General features: G+C 36.8%; 1 protein-coding gene and 1 pseudogene across 1 annotated transcript in view; both read right to left on the bottom strand.

Annotated features, from left to right (window-relative positions):
* The window catches only part of RFX3 (regulatory factor X3), a 594,837-nt gene that overhangs the window by 397,592 nt on the left and 178,955 nt on the right, over positions 1 to 18,290 (bottom strand). The gene's annotated exons all lie outside the window — the stretch shown is intronic.
* Positions 7,419 to 7,846, bottom strand: LOC147366949 (small ribosomal subunit protein uS8 pseudogene; annotated as a pseudogene).

Here is an 18,290-nt window from a genome sequence, read left to right as displayed (position 1 = left end):
CTCCATTTTCGTTTCTAATTTTGTTGATTTGATTTTTCTCCCTTTGTTTCTTGATGAGTCTGGCTAATGGTTTGTTAATTTTATTTATCCTTTCAAAGAACCAGCTTTTGGCTTTGTTGATTTTTGCTATGGTCTCTTTTGTTTCTTTTGCATTTATTTCTGCTCTAATTTTTAAGATTTCTTTCCTTCTACTAACCCTGGGGTTCTTCATTTCTTCCTTTTCTAGTTGCTTTAGGTGTAGAGTTAGGTTATTTATTTGACTTTTTTCTTGTTTCTCGAGGTGTGCCTGTATTGCTATGAACTTTCTCCTTAGGACTGCTTTTACCGTGTCCCACAGGTTTTGAGTTCTTGTGTTTTCATTTTCATTCGTTTCTATGCAAATTTTGATTTCTTTTTTGATTTCTTCTGTAATTTGTTGGTTATTCAGCAGCGTGTTGTTCAGCCTCCATATGTTGGAATTTTTAATAGTTTTTCTCCTGTAATTGAGATCTAATCTTACTGCATTGTGGTCAGAAAAGATGCTTGGAATGATTTCTATTTTTTTGAATTTACCAAGGCTAGCTTTATGGCCCAGGATGTGATCTATCCTGGAGAAGGTTCCATGTGTGCTTGAGAAAAAGGTGAAATTCATTGTTTTGGGATGAAATGTCCTATAGATATCAATTAGGTCTAACTGGTCTATTGTATCGTTTAAAGTTTGTGTTTCCTTGTTAATTTTCTGTTTAGTTGATCTATCCATAGGTGTGAGTGGGGTATTAAAGTCTCCCGCTATTATTGTGTTATTGTTAATTTCTCCTTTCATACTTGTTAGCATTTGTCTTACATACTGCGGTGCTCCCGTGTTGGGTGCATATATATTTATAATTGTTATATCTTCTTCTTGGATTGATCCTTTGATCATTATGTAGTGACCTTCTTTGTCTCTTTTCACAGCCTTTGTTTTAAAGTCTATTTTATCTGATATGAGTATTGCTACTCCTGCTTTCTTTTGGTCCCTATTTGCATGGAAAATCTTTTTCCAGCCCTTCACTTTCAGTCTGTATGTGTCCCCTGTTTTGAGGTGGGTCTCTTGTAGACAACATATGTAGGGGTCTTGTTTTTGTATCCATTCAGCCAGTCTTTGTCTTTTGGTTGGGGCATTCAACCCATTTATGTTTAAGGTGATTACTGATAAGTATGATCCCATTGCCATTTGCTTTATTGTCTTGGGTTCGAATTTATACACCGTTTTTGTGTTTCCTGTCTAGAGAATATCCTTTAGTATTTGTTGGAGAGCTGGTTTGGTGGTGCAGAATTCTCTCAGCTTTTGCTTATCTGAAAAGCTTTTGATTTCTCCTTCATACTTGAATGAGATCCTTGCTGGGTACAATAATCTGGGCTGTAGGTTATTTTCTTTCATCATTTTAGGTATGTCTTGCCATTCCCTCCTGGCTTGAAGAGTTTCTATTGAAAGATCAGCTGTTATCCTTATGGGAATTCCCTTGTGTGTTATTTGTTGTTTTTCCCTTGCTGCTTTTAATATTTGTTCTTTGTGTTTGATCTTTGTTAATTTGATTAATATGTGTCTTGGGGTGTTTCTCCTTGGGTTTATCCTGTTTGGGACTCTCTGGGTTTCTTGGACTTGGGTGATTATTTCCTTCCCCATTTTAGGGAAGTTTTCAACTATTATCTCCTCAAGTATTTTCTCATGGTCTTTCTTTTTGTCTTCTTCTTCTGGAACCCCTATGATTCAAATGTTGTAGCGTCTAATATTGTCCTGGAGGTCTCTGAGATTGTCCTCATTTCTTTTAATTCGTTTTTCTTTTATCCTCTCTGATTCATTTATTTCTACCATTCTATCTTCTAATTCACTAATCCTATCTTCTGCCTCTGTTATTCTACTATTTGTTGCCTCCAGAGTGTTTTTAATTTCATTTATTGCATTATTCATTATATATTGACTCTCTTTTATTTCTTCTAGGTCCTTGTTAAACCTTTCTTGCATCTTCTCAATCCTTGTCTCCAGGCTATTTATCTGTGATTCCATTTTAATTTCAAGATTTTGGATCAATTTCACTATCATTATTCGGAATTCTTTATCAGGTAGATTCCCTATCTCTTCCTCTTGTTTGGTTTGGTGGGCATTTATCCTGTTCCTTTATCTGCTGGGTATTCCTCTGTCTCTTCGTCTTGTTTAAATTGCTGAGTTTGGGGTGTCCTTTCTGTATTCTGGCAGTTTGTGGAGTTCTCTTTATTGTGGCGTTTCCTCGCTGTGTGTGGGTTTGTACAGGTGGCTTGTCAAGGTTTCCTGGTTAGGGAAGCTTGTGTCGGTGTTCTGGTGGGTGGAGCTGTATTTCTTCTCTCTCCTTTCGAAGAGTTGGGTTGCTTTTCTGAGTGCCTGATGTCCTCTGCCAGCAATCAGAAGTTGTTTTGTGGAATTTACTCGATGTTTAAATGCTCTTTTGATGAATTTGTGGGGGAGAAAGTGTTCTCCCCGTCCTACTCCTCCGCCATCTTGGCTCCTCCTCCTGAAATATTTTTAATGCTTTGGAGTAGCATTTGGTTTGGTTATAACACAGTGCTGAGATGGATCTTAAGTTGGAAACATAAAATTCCGGTTTTACTCAGATTTTGGGGGCAGAGTTCTAGGGAGAGTTCAGCTGCAAATTCCAAGTTTGTCTCCTCTTAGCTTGGTGATTCTTTCAAGTCCCTTGATATCTCTAAATACAGTCTTCTCATCTGGAGTGCAGAGAGTAAGTGGAGGAGTAGAAAGAACTGACAGAGAAGGCAATGGCACCCCACTCCAGTACTCTTGCCTAGAAAATCCCATGGATGAAGGAGGCTGGTGGGCTGCAGTCCATGGGGTCACCAAGAGTCGGACATGACTGAAGTGACTTAGCAGCAGCAGCAGAAAGAACTGAGACCCAAAAAAAGCGAAAGGCATAGTTTTAATTAGCTTAAGTTAAAATATGCTACTTTTGAAAATTTTATAAAAATATGTGACCATGTAAACACTTTTGGGTTTCAATGTCTTTGATAGGGCTGTTACAAGTGGGGAACACTAGAACTTAAGCTTCACTGATTCTCAGTAAATTCACTTCCGGTTGACAGAGAGAAGAATCATAGATGATATCCAGGCTTTTGGCTTGAATAACACACACTAATGCTTGAATAAAGACATTTCCTTGTTTGAGGTTTCATGGCACTTTCTTAAAAACCAGGTGGTTGGGTAGCACCAGGGAGGAGAATCCTGCACAATTGGCTGCCTAGTCTAGAAAGCTTTTGCTCTTTGACTCAGAGATTCCTTTCCTCTATGTGGAGACACGAGGTAACCTGGCCTGGAGAGATTTCTATGCCTTCAGGCAGCACTACCACTGACCTTTGGGAGCCCTCTCAGCATCAGATGAACCAGGCAGATGAAAACAGTATTACAAGAGCTCTCAAAACTAAACTATCATTAGAATTGTCATAAAAGAAAAGATTTAATAGGACCCAGACTCTAGTAGCCAAAATGTCCAGGATATAGTTTTTTTTTTTTTTTTTAAGATCACCTGTTATATATCAAGAATGAGGAAAATCACAACTTGAACAAAAAGCAAAATTGACAAAACCAAGATAAATCAAATATAGAAATTACTCTATAATAACAAGAATTTTAAAGCAGTCATATTAGAAATGCTTTAATAAACAATTACAAATTTTGTTGAAACAAATGAAGTGACATAAAATGACAGAAGAGAAATAGAAGTTATAAAAAAGAATGACATGGAAAATAGAGAACTGAAATACAATGTTAGAAATAAAAAATTGCTTGAGGGCAAAGTTGCAGAGTAGAGGTGACGTATTAAATCAGTGAACTTGAGGAAAGATCAAGAGAATTTACTCATTCTGAACAAAGGAGGAAAAACAGACTGGGGGAAAAAAAACTGAACAGAGACTTACAGAAATTTTGGCAATAACAAAAAATCTAGCATTTGTATTACTGGGTTCCCTCACGACTCATGGTAAAGAATCTGCCTGCAATGCAGGAGACCTGGGTTTGATCCTTGGGTCGGGAAGATCCTCTAAAGAAGGGAATGGCAACCCACTCCAGTATTCTTACCTGGAAAATCCCATGGAGAGGGGAGCCTGGTGGCTTTCAGTCCATGGGGTCACAAAGAGTTGAACACTAACACTAACAGAAGCAGAGAAGAAAGGAGAGAGTGCTGAAAGAGCATTTGAATAAATAATGGTTGATAATTTTTTTTAATTGGTTAAAAAAAACAGAAAAGAAGAAAAGCTCTAAAACTATAGAATAAAGAAGTTGTGAAAAATTCAAATAATACAAACTAAAAAAAAAAAATCCATGCTAAGACATAAACTTTCAAAAACTAAAAATATTGAAAAAAATCTTGAAAGCAGTCAGAGTGAACTAACACATTAGCTACAGGAAACACTACTTTGAATGACAATGGATTTCTTCTGGAAACCATGGTGGCCAGAAGGATATGCCACAGCATTTTCAAATGAGTAAAGAAAATAGTTGTCATTATCAAATTTTATATCTGGGAAATCTATCCTTCAGTAATGAAGAGGCAATGAAAACATAACCAGATAAAAGAAAACTAAAAGAATTTGATGCTAGCACATCTACCCTTCAAGAATGCAAAAGAATTTTCTTCAAACAGAAAGTAAATGATGAATCCTTTTTGAACATCAAGGGAAAAAATGCAAAGAACAGAAATATGGGTACATGCAAAAGACTATCCTTTCTCCAAAACATGAGTTTTGGAAATCATATTTGATGACTGAAATAAATATTTTAATGCCGTCTTATAGCCAAGACAATGCTAGAAGTGGGGAAGGTAAAGAAAAATAAATGGAAAAAAGGGATTCAATATTTCACTGAAGTAATAAAATGTTAATATCAGTAAACTGCTATAAGTCCTATATGTATTTTATAATGCCCAGAGCAACTACTATGAAAACTATACAAAGAGACACACTAAAAAAACTATAAATATATCAATACAGAATTCTAAAAATGTTTCAATAACCTGCAGGAAGGCAAGAAAAGAGAAACAGAGAAATAAGAACCAGAGAAAACAAACAATAAAAGGCAAATCTAAGTTTTAATATATCAACAGTTACTTTAAGTGAAAGAGTCTAACTACAACAATTAAAAGTACATTAAAAACACAACCCAACTATATGCTATTTATAAGAAATTCACTTAAAATTCCACAAGATAGGCTGAAAGTAAAAGGATAGAAAAGTACACCACGCACAGGCTAAATTTTAAAAAAGCAGGAGTGGCTCTATTAATATGAGATTAAGTGGACTTAAGAGCAATCAGTGTTACTAGAGGCAAAGAGGCATATTACATAGTGATAAGAGAATCAATCCACCAGGTAGACATAACAATCCTGATGTGTGTGCACCCCACAGGAGAACCTCAGAAATACACAAAGCAGAAATGAATACAGTTGAAAAGAGAAATAGACAAATTTACCATTATTGGTTGGTCTTTAATGCCTCCCCTTAGCAAGCAACAGGACTAATAAGAAATCATCAAGGACATAGACGATCTGAACCTGTCTTGTATTTCTGCGGCAAGCATCTTTGCAGCAAACATTTTTGTTGTGAGCATTTTTGCTGCAGACATTCTGGCCACATAACTAATTGGCCGTAAGGCATTTTGCTATGAAATATAACTGGCTGACAGTTTTTGGTTTGACATTTTGGTTTCAGTGAGCTATGTTATTGATGGTTTTATTGAGCTGACAGATGATGATTTGCCACAAGAGTTGGTTTCTTATTTTCAAAGTCACTGCATTGGAGGAGAAAGAGGCGGAGGGCCTCAAAGGCATGGAGTTGAACCCACATTTCCTATGGAACTTAGGAGAGTCTGTCAACAGACATGTGACAATATGCCAAGAACAAAAAACACTGTACAAGTTTTCACAATGTAAGACAAAGGTCAGGTACAAATATGCATCTTAGCATTTGGAAACCAACATCCCTCTTAATGAAGGAAGACATTTTCAGGAAAAAGAAAAGTGTGATGCCGAATGAGGAGAGGTATCAGCAAACCAAAAAAATGTATAAAATACTATGGATGAAAGACTTGGAAAACAATGGCTTAGGTGCAACTCAGAATACAAAATCAATCCTTCGTGCAGTATTGCCATGAACCTACATACATCTTAAATGTGTTCAAATGTTTCATATTTTGTAATGAAGCCTTTTTAATTTTGTTATTTGTTTCTCATGAGTCATCATGTACTTTTAAATTTCTCTTTTATTTTTCATTATTTTATCTTTTATCATAAAACTGTCTTATGGCCAATTAGTTATGCAATGGAAATATCTGAAAATAACAAAAATGCTTGTGGCAAAGATGTTATAGTGAAAGTGCCTAGAACTGATCTGAACAACACAGTTAACCAACAGAAAATTGATGTATATAGAACATTTCACCCAACAAGAACAGAATATACATTTTTTAAGCACCATGGAACATTTACCAAGTATATAATATCTTGAGCATAAAACAAACCTTAATCAATTTAAAAATAATTGAAATCATAGAAAGTATGTTCTCTGACAGAAATGAAACTAGAAATTAGTAACAGAAAGATGAGGAAAATCTCCAAACACTTGGGAATTAAGGGATACACTTCTAAACAGTGGATCATAAAGTCTCAAAGGAAATTTAAAAATTCATAAAAGGAAATAAAAATGAAAACACATTATATAAAATGTGGAATGCAGCTAAAGCAGTGTTGAGAGGGAAACTTATAGAAAAGAAGGAAGGTCTTAAACCAGCAATATAAGCTTCTATCTCAATAAATTCCCCCAAAAGAACAAAATAAGTCCAAATCAAGTAAAAGAATGAATATACTGACCACATTCAATTCTTTTACTTCTCTTGTTATCAGGTCTGGATTCTATTGTCCAGTTTTATAACTATCTCCTTATAAGTACCATTAATTAGTTGCTTATCTCTTTTGTATATAACCAGAAAAAAAAAATCCTAACTTTCCTTATACAAATATCTCTCTCTACATTTGTTTACAGTATCTCAGTATTAATGGAGAGAATCACAGCAGTACGGACCAGAGTCATTTCAAATCCATGACCATACCCCACGAATGGTCATTTGACACTGACAAACCTACTCGAGTTTGACTTTTCCATTATTGCAGTGGATGGTTTCAATTCTCTTATATTCTCTTCCCTGCATGATCTAAGCTAATAAGTCTGTATATTTTATACAAAAATACTCCACTCCAGTAAGAACTGCCTCATCTTTCCACCAGATGGTCAATCTACTTGTATCTGTATACACATATTAGCCTCCCCTCTAGTTATAATAGAAAAGGCACTCCTCCTATCTTAACTCACTTACCTTTATTTATTTTTTCCTCTGAGGCATTTTATTTGTATGTATTACATCCCTAGAAAAAGAATCCAAGAATTTTTCCCTCCTATGTGTTTTCGTCTTGCTTCTTCATGGTCCGTGATGCCGGCTGAGGTTGTCAGTATGATGAAACCAAACTGATGGGACGGCGCAGGTTATTCCGCCATTCTTCTAGATCTTTGAGTTGCACATCAAATCTGGGGCTGATCGCTCCACACTTACTTAGCCTGCCTGAGAGGTTCACAGTTTCCCCAGCCCTGTGACCATCAATGATTTCACATTCACCAATGTAACCATGCTTCATTATCACAGTTAGAGACCTGAGGATGACTTTGGAGCACGGCCTGATAAGCACCTGGCTTTGCCTCTCTTATTGGCATTGTTGATACTCTTGAGAGCATTAGCCAGGACATTGATGTGCACCATTATGGCAGCATGGAAAGATGGTGGAAAACTTACCTTTATTTTTAAAAGGAAACTTTTTTTTTTACTGCCATTTTTTCTTTCTCAACTGTATTATTAATATAGTCTCCACTGGATCCTTCCCATCCAAACTGATGCATCCTTTAAGATGATTGAAACAAACCAAAAAAGCAAACAAACAAAAGCTTCCCTTTGATTCCACACCCTATTCCTGCTACTCTCCATATCTCTGTTCTCCTTCATAAAAATAGAGCATTGTCTATGCTTTTCTCTACCTTTTCACTTCTGATTTTCTCTTCATCATTCTAATTGGATATTTCTCTGACTTCTCTAAAAAAAATGGACCTTATATCATCAATGACCTCATCTTGCTATGAAGCTAATATTCACTTCTCTAAGATCATCTTGCTTGAGCTCTTAACATTTGAAACCATGCACTATTCCCACTTCCTGATACACATCCCTCACTTGATTTCCAGGATATCATGCTTCCTTGGCTTTTCTTTTGTCTCTTTGCCTCATCTCAAACTCCTTTCCCTCTTCCCCTAGACCTCTAAATGTTTTGGTGACCAAAGGCTTTCTCTTCTACTCTCTTCTCACCTCAGTGATCTCATCTGAGTAATTTCAACCAGTCTCAGGGCTTTAAATTTCATCTTCAGCAGACAACTCAAATTTATACCTCCAGCTTAGTCCTCTTTTTAGAGCTCCAAATTCCTATATTCTACTTAACATTTCAATTTGGATCTAATAGAAAACTTAAACGTGACCAAATAGAATTATTAATACCCCTTCCAAATTTGCTGCTGCAAAATCTTCCACCTTTCACTAAGCAGATTTATCATCTACCTAATTGCTCAAACAAAAAAAATTATAGGTTTTGTAATTCTTGATTCTTCTTTCTCTTATAGCCTATATACAATCCATCAGTAGTACTGTTGGTATTAGTTTCAATATGTCCTGATACTGTCCAGTTACTACCGTTGGCATAACTATAACTTCTTCTACATCACCTACTCATCTCATATTTTCTTAACAATTGACTTTCTGAATTCATTTAAAACTCAGATATGAGTGTCAGGTCATTTAAAAGTGGTAGGACCTTAAACTTTTCCAGGGTCACACATTGTGTGAGTGTTTGCTTTTAATTTGAACCTTAAAAGATATTTTTGGGAGAAACTACTTCAAATGTCATTTTACATTGGCAATATTGGAGCTTATATTTTGAAAAGACAAACAAAAATCATAAAGAGCTTTTGGGGTCACCAGTGGTGAATTTAAACTACTTCAGTTCAGTTGCTCAGTTGTGTCCGACTCTTTGCAACCCCATGAACTGCAGCACGCCAGGCCTCCCTGTCCATCACCAACTTCCAGAGTCCACCCAAACCCATGTCCATTGAGTCAATGATGCCATCCAACCATCTCATCTTCTGTCGCCCCTTCTCCTCCTGCCCTCAATCTTTCCTAGCATCACGGTCTTTCCAAATAAGTCAGTTCTTTGCATCAGGCAGCCAAAGTATTGGAGTTTCAGCTTCAACGTCAGTCCTTCCAATGAACACCCAGGACTGATCTCCTTTAGGATGGACTGGTTGGATCTCCTTGCAGTCCAAGGGACTCACAAGAGTCTTCTCCAACACCACAGTTCAAAAGCATCAATTCTTCTGTGCTCAGCTTTCATTATAGTCCAACTCTCACATTCATACATGACCACTGAAAAAACCATAGCCTTGACTAGACGGACCTTTGTTGGCAAAGTATGTCTCTGCTTTTTAATATGTTGTCTAGGTTGGTCATAACTTTCCTTCCAAGGAGTAAGCATCTTTTGATTTCATGGCTGCAATCACTATCTGCAGTGATTTTGGAGCCCAGAAAAACAAAGTCAGCCACTATTTGCCACTTCATCTATTTGCCATGAAGTGATGGGACAGGATGCCATGATCTTAGTTTTTCTGAATGTTGAGCTTTAAGCCAACTTTTTCACTCTCCTCTTTCACTTTCATCAAGAGGCTCTTTAGTTCTTCTTTACTTTCTGCCATAAACTACCTAGACATGTCTTTAAGAATGAATTAAAGCATAAACTTTCAGGGTGCTAAAGTTTGTATAATATAATAAGGGGAAAAGAGGAGAATTTTAAAAGTTATACTAATGAGCAAGAGGAACAAACAGGAAGAGGTAGGCCCTCTGCTTGAGACAGATGGTGATAACAGACGACAAAGAGGAAGCAGGACCACTGCGTTCCTGTTCTGCCAGTCTTCCGCACAAGAGACAATGATCTTCAGATTGAAGACGGAAGAACAAACTATTTAAGAGGGACCTGGTATCAAAGGCAGGTGGGAGTATTCAGAACATCAAATGCCCTGGCTATGATGACCTTCACTGCAGGGTTGGAGAGAACTAGGAGGTGAAACTTCTGAACCAGCAACTGTGACCTCTGAGGAATAGTGGAGAAGCGAGAGGTGTCACAGGACTGGAAAAGCAAATGCAGTGCGAATTCTCCATATGGGAAAACAGTAAATTCTGCAATTACAGATCAATGAACCAGACATTAATCCCTATGCGAAATTAAAAATGGATTATCAAAATGAATGGGTTTTCAAACAGCATAAAGTGAGAGCATGTACATTCCTATTAATATAAAGAGAAGTAGTATTCACTAAGACTCAGCATGGGCTCATTAAGACTAAACTGTACTCAGACTAACTTAATTTTCTTTTTGGGTAGGTTAACTACTACTGTTAAGAGGAGTTACTATTTCTTCAGTACTTACTCGATATTTGGCTCTTGGTTAATGCTTTATTTGCATTTTCTTAGTTGACCTTAAGTATTATTTTCCCCCATCTTATAAAGTAACAGAAGTTTAGAGCGATAAATAGCCCAAGATCACAATGCTAAAACTAGGCAATAGGAATTTTAGCATAGGTAGCCACATTATAGGCAGTGCTATATTGCCGCTAAAGAGTATAGGATGAGTATATACCAAGAATGCTATTGAAATGGTACACCCTTGGGGAGAATGGGTGCATGTATATTTATGGCTGAATACCTTTGCTGTCCACTTAAAACTATCATAATATTGTTAATCGGCTATACTCCAATATAAAATAAAAAGTTTTAAAAAATTTTAAAAAGGGGGGCTTCCCTGGTGGCTCAGTGGTAAATAATCTGCCTGCGAATGCAAGAGATGCAGGAGACCTGGGTTTAATAGCTGGTCTGGGAAGATCCCACATGCCATGGAGCAACCAAGGTCATGCAGCACAACTATTGAGCCAGGGCTCTAGAGCCCAGGAGCCACAGCCAATGAGCCCAAGTGTCCCGGAGCCCATGCTCTGCAACAAGAGAAGCCACTGCAATGAGAAGCCGCACACAGAAACTAGAGAGTAGCCCACTGGCGGCAACTAGAGAAAAGCCCACGCAGCGCCAAGATCCAGCACAACCAAAAATAAATTAATAAATACATACATAATTTTTTAAAAAAGAAAGAAATGGTACACCTGAATGGGGACAAAGTATAAAAGGATGAATTAGCTGGGGTGATCCATTAATGATAGAATGATCATTTTCAAAGAGCACTGATGAATGTGCCATTGTCTCTGAATAAAGAAATCTCCAGTGATCTAATCCCAGAATTTCATCCTTGACCTATGGTTGGTTACTTTTCTATGAACAACTTGGCTAAATAAATAAATTGGATCTTATCATATATGTGGATAACCTGAAATTTAGTTGGCTAGTATCTAATGACAAAATTGGTTTCTCTAAACATCATAGCACAGGTTAAATAAAACAAGAGATAGCATATTAGGACAAAATATAAAATCTATCACTTGGGTTTTTAAAAATCTACCCAACGATACATGGAGAAAAACAGAAGAATCAACAATAATTGATGAATAGCTTCTCCTCACGTGGCCAGGGCAGTGGTATCACAGCCCCAGGGTAAGGCATCTTACCAAGGCAAAAAGTCCAAATAAGGAAGCTTTAGATTCCATCACTGAACTCTTTACGGAAAGGCTCCAAAAACACAAGTAGCAAAACAGTGCCAGGAGTGAAGTCCAGTGAGTAACACGGGGAAATATTAGAGAGCAAGCAAAGGGGAAGTTTAGCAGTTGAGAGAATTTGAAGCGGGAGAGGGAGAAAGATATCAGAAAAATCTACCTATTTTATAATCCTTTTTTTCCCTTATATATACACTCTTTTTTTTAGAAGTCAGGAAAAATTTATTACATAAAAAACTCTCTGTAGAGAATTCTCTACATTACCCCAAAACACAAAATTTCAATTCAAAGTGGATCAAAGAAATAAATGTGCAGAACAAAGCCTAAATCACATTGGAAAAATATAAGTGACAATAAATTTGTTTGTTTTTTTTTTTTTTTCTTTACAGGAAAAGAGAATTCAAGACAAAACATTGCCTTCGGTTGTCATGACTTTTTAGTCTCCTTTAATCGGAAACAGTTCCTGGGTCTTTGTATTTCATGACACTGACATTTTAAGAGTACAGATTTTACTCCAGTTTGGGTTTGTCTAATGTTTCCTCACTATTAGGTTCAGGTTATACTCTTTTGGCAGGATTATCACGGAAGTGATGCTGAGTTTTCCTAGCGCATCATATCAAGAGGCACTTGCTGTGGATTAATCTAATTATGGTGATATTAACTTAGATTATTTAGGTAAAGCAGTGTCTGCCAGGTTCACCCACTGTAGAGTGGTGAACTCATCCTTTGTAATGAGTAAGTATCTTGTGGGAAATATACTGTAACTCTTCAAACCTTCATTTACGACTTTCAGCATCTAATGATAATTCTTGCCAGAAGCAATACAAATTATGATGCTTTTGCCAAATGGTGATTTTCTATCTAATTACATCATTTCATCTACAAGTTTGTTTTCTATAATAAAGAATAGGTAGATGTATATGTTGTTTTTTTTTTTTTTTTTTAGGTCCATACAATTTTTGTCCTTTATTGTGCCCATCTGTGCATGAAATCTTCCCTTGGTATCTCTCACTTTCTTTTTTTTTTGTTCTTTTTTTTTTATATATATTTTTTTTACCACAGGTATACATGTGTTCCCCATCCTGAACCCTCCTCCCTCCTCCCTCCCCATACCATCCCTCTGGGTCGTCCCAGTGCACCAGCCCCAAGCATCCAGTATCGTGCATTGAACCTGGACTGGCATCTCGTTTCATACATGATATTTTACATGTTTCAATGCCATTCTCCCAAATCTTTCCACCCTCTCCTTCTCCCACAGAGTCCATAAGACTGTTCTATACATCAGTGTCTCTTTTGCTGTCTCGTATACAGGGTTATCGTTACCATCTTTCTAAATTCCATATATGTGCGTTAGTATACTGTATTGGTGTTTTTCCTTCTGGCTTACTTCACTCTGTATAATAGGCTCCAGTTTCATCCACCTCATTAGAACTGATTCAAATGTATTCTTTTTAATGGCTGAGTAATACTCCATTGTGTATATGTACCACAGCTTTCTTATCCATTCATCTGCTGATGGACATCTAGGTTGCTTCCATGTCCTGGCTATTATAAACAGTGCTGCGATGAACATTGGGGTACACGTGTCTCTTTCCCTTCTGGTTTCCTCAGTGTGTATGCCCAGCAGTGGGATTGCTGGATCATAAGGCAGTTCTATTTCCAGTTTTTTAAGGAATCTCCACACTGTTCTCCATAGTGGCTGTACTAGTTTGCATTCCCACCAACAGTGTAAGAGGGTTCCCTTTTCTCCACACCCTCTCCAGCATTTATTATTTGTAGACTTTTGGATCGCAGCCATTCTGACTGGTGTGAGATGGTACCTCATAGTGGTTTTGATTTGCATTTCTCTGATAATGAGTGATGTTGAGCATCTTTTCATGTGTTTGTTAGCCATCTGTATGTCTTCTTTGGAGAAATGTCTATTTAGTTCTTTGGCCCATTTTTTGATTGGGTCATTTATTTTTCTGGAGTTGAGCTGTAGGAGTTGCTTGTATATTTTTGAGATTAGTTGTTTGGCGGTTGCTTCATTTGCTATTATTTTCTCCCATTCTGAAGGCTGTCTTTTCACCTTGCTAATAGTTTCCTTTGAAATAAATTTGTGCTTAAGTGTAAAACAAAATTATGATTACCAAGTGGAAATATGGTGGAGGGGATAATTTAGGAGTTTGGGATTAACATATACACACTACTCACTACTATATATATAAAATAGATAATCAAAAAGGACTTACTATATAGCACAGGGAACTCCACTCAATATTCCATAACAATCTATATGGGAAAGGAATCTAAAAAAGAATGAATATATGTATATGTATAACTGAACCACTTTGCCATATATCTGCAAGTAACACTACACTGTAAATCAATTATACTTCAATAATTTTTTTAAAGTTCTCTTTCACACATTTATCTTTCTTTTTTAATCGGAGGATAATTGACTTACAATATTGTGTTGGCCTCTGCCATACATCAGCATGAATCTGTCACAGGTATACACATGTCCCCTCCCTCCTCAATCCCACTCCCATCTCCCACCCCATCTCATCACTCTTGGTTGTCACAGAGCAGTGGGTTGAGCTCCCTTTGTCACAGAGTAAATTCCTACTTGCTATCCACTTTACATGTGACAATGTACATGTTTCTGTGCTATTCTCTCAATTTCTCCCAATCTCTCCTTCCTGCATCAGGCCCACAAGTCCGTTCTCCATGTCTGCATCTCCAGTGCTCTCCTGCAAATAAGGTCATCAGTACCATCTTTCTAGCTTCCATATACACATGTTAATATACAATACTTGTCTTTCTCTTTCTGACTTACTTCACTCTGATACACACTCTTTATTTTCCTTTCCTCTCTTAAGTGTGTAGTGTAATAGTGGAAGGTCTCCAATTACTGAGGGCTTCAATTATTTTCTTATCTGTACTATAAGCAGGCCTTCAAGTGGCTTTTGCAGTAAATAATGTTTCTTTATGTATTACTTTGTTTAAAAAATATTTGTTTTCATTAAAAAAAAATCTTTTTACATGTGAACTATTTTAAAAGATTTTAGGCTTGAATATGCATGTGTCCCTTGATGTTAAGGGAAGCTGATTTTCAGACTACACAGCTGCATTGAAGCCTCTTTTTATTTAGTTTCTGGGAAGTATTTGAAGAAGTATGTATAGCAGCTATAAAGAGCTTTGACTCTTCTGAAAAATACATTGGATAGAAATGTGAGTATGACGTGACTAGTAAAAAAAGCTAAGATGATGTGATGCTACACTGATAAAATTATACTATATAGTAAGAAGGAACTAATCATCTCTTTCTCTTTACGTATGTATGTGTATGTATGTGTGTGTGTTATACATATATATATATAAATCCACACGCGGAAGAATATCTAACTCTAACATTTTAAGAGTATGAATAAAAATACCCTTGTATTTCCAGAGAGTGACCTAGGTGATGAAGAGATTTGCTTCTTAAAGAAATGGTGAGAAATGGTGATGTTCTTCCTGGAGAATAATAATGTAATGTGCATGCATGCATGTGTGCGTGCTCAGTCATGTCTGACTCTTTGTAACCCCATGGACTATAGCCTGCTAGGCTCCTCTGTCCTTGGAATTTTCCAGGCAAGAATACTGGAGTGGTTTGCCATTTCCTACTCTAGGACATCTTTCCAAGCAAGGGTCTCTTGCATCTCCTGCTTTGGCAGGTGGATTCTTTACCACTAAGCCACCTGGGGAATATACAGTCACTATTTGTTGAACTGTAAATCAACAAAATAATAAGTTGTAAAAGCAAATGAAAAAAATCAGAGCTTTATCACTTTATAGGGTAGTGTAGTAGCTGAAAGCACAGACTCTAGAGCTATCCTGCTTGGATATATAGCCTAAATCCTTGACTTACTAGTTGTTAAGACAGTAACTTAAATGTCCATTGACATAAGAGTGGGAAAGGAGATGTGGTACATATATACAATGGAATATTATGCAGTCATAAAAATGAATGAAATAATGCCATTTGCCCCACATGGATGGTCTTAGAGATTGTTATACTGAGTGAAGTAAGTCAGAGAAAGCTAAATATCATATAATATTGCTTATATGTGGATCTAAAGAAAGGGTACAAATGAACTTACTTACAAAATAGAAACAGAGTCACAGATATAGAAAACAAACTTATGGCTACCAGGGAGGAAAGGGGGGAGGGGAGGGATAAAGTGGGAGATTGGGATTGACATATACACACTGCTGCTGCTGCTGCTGCTGCTGCTAAGTCGCTTCAGTCATATCCAACTCTGTGCGACCCTATAGATGGCAGCCCACCAGGCTCCTCCATCCCTGGGATTCTCCAGGCAACAATACTGGAGTGGGTATATACATACTATTATATATAAAACAGATAACTAATAAGAACCTACTTAGTAGGTATAACACAGAGGACTCTACTGAATACTCTGTAATGACCTATATGGGAAAGGAATCTAAAAAGAGTGAATATATGTATAACTTGCTGTACGCTTGAAACTAACACGACATTGTAAATCAACCAGACCCCAATAAAAATTAAAAAAAAAAACTTTCTCAAGTTACTTAACTACACTGTGTAGTAGTTTTCTCATCCATATAATGGTCTTGAACAACTTAGGTTTGCACCACATAGGTCCACTTTTACTCAGCCTTTTTCCTAAGTATGTACTACTGCTATGTAAGTACATACTGCTATGGTAGTGTGTAGACTGTGAAGCTGTGGATGCAGAGGAGGTGTGGACATGGAGGGCCACTGTGTAACTCCTGCATTGTTCAGGGAGAACTGTAATAGTACGTGTCATTAGGGTTAAATGAATGAAGCTATGTATTAATAAAACATAGACAATATTTGCTGGTATATATCAAGTACTTGATACATTGTAGTTACTAGTAAAGCATAATAGAAATTTGCTTCTTGTTAGATAACCTAAACTAATGATTAGACCTTTGATGATGGTTCAATCAGGAAAGAGAGTGATGGTGAAGGAAAGAATGGTCACAGTCAGGTTTGAGACTTTGAGTTTGCTTGTGTTTATCATGGAATATATCTGGCTGAAGCAAAATGGATCCTAATTGGATCCTAATGGATCCTTTAGTGATTAGGATCACTAAAGTTAGTATATTTTCAACTCTCTAGTGAGGTCTCATTACTCAGCAAAATAAAACACAAACTGATTAATATTTAATTTTTTTTAAGTCCGATTGTCAAGAAGATAAGCAATCTAGCACACCTGGACAAGCTTCTTGAGTTTTTTATAAAGAGGCAGGACAATAAAACCTATTGAGAAAATTCTATTAAGATTACTATGAAAGGTACCTCTCACTTTACTATGAGCAGAGGTGGCTCATTAGAATAAATTATAGTACGTGTAGATTATAGGAAATAAAGAAAACACGTAGATACAAATGAAAACACTTCTATCATAAAGGAAACTTTATTATATCTCCTAGCAAATGACATTTTATGTCCCGTGTATGCTTTGCCTTAAATCTCCCAAATGACAGATTTTAGAAATAGAAGCCTTTTATCTGAGAAAGGAAAGAGTTGGACAACAGTTAACATTTGTTGATACTTGGACTTTTAATAAGATTTTATGTTAAAACAAGGACACCAATTTGAATCACACTGGACTGCAATTCTATCCTGGATATTTTGTCTATTTTATTAGGCTAAGAAACTCTGGGTCCCAGAGGCTCCTGATTCTTTTAATCCTTTCACAAATTTTTATTGAACATTTACTATGTGCCAAACTCTTTCCTAAGCCCTCAAAAGAGAGCAGGAACAAGACAGTGCTCTCATAGAAGTGAAAGTGAAAGGATTAGTCACTCAGTCATGTCCAACTCTTTGTGACCCCATGGACTGTAGCCTGCCAGGTTTCTCTCCTCCATTCATGGAATTCTCCAGGCAAGAATACTGGAGTGGTTTGCTGTTTCTTTCTCCAGGGGATCTTTCCAACTCAGGGATCGAACCCAGGTCTCCTGTATTGCAGGCAGTCTTTACCATCTGAGTCACCAGTGAAGCATTCATAGAACTTACATTCTAGTGAGGAGACACAACAGATAAACAAGAAAAATTCCAGACAGTCTTAACTTTAGAATTGAATAGAACATAAAGATGGGAAAAAAAACTAGATGGCTACTTTGGAATGAGTGTCCAGAGAGGCTTCTCTAAGGAGCTGGCATCCCAACTGAGATATGAATGATAATAAGCATCCAGAACTGTGAGGGACAGGAAGGAAATCATCCCAAGGAAAGTACCAAGTACCAAGATCTCAAGGTGAGAGGGAAGGCTAATTTGGCTGAACTTGGTCAGGATATTTATGGGAAGTTCAAAGATGTTGAGTCCAGGTTATTTATGACGTGATAGGACAAGATAAGACAATTGAGATTTTAGCTAAGATCAGAAGCCAGGCATTTGGTTAATTTTAAACAGAGGAGTGACATGATCTAATTGTATTTAAATAAATTGCTCCTGCTGT

The sequence above is a fragment of the Bos grunniens genome, chromosome 8 (assembly GCF_055505025.1).
Source record: "Bos grunniens cultivar Pamir isolate PY7600 chromosome 8, Bosgru_T2T1.0, whole genome shotgun sequence".
NCBI classification, from domain to species: Eukaryota; Metazoa; Chordata; class Mammalia; order Artiodactyla; family Bovidae; genus Bos; species Bos grunniens.
Note: the sequence above shows the minus strand (reverse complement) of the source record. Positions and strands in the feature narration are given on the sequence as shown.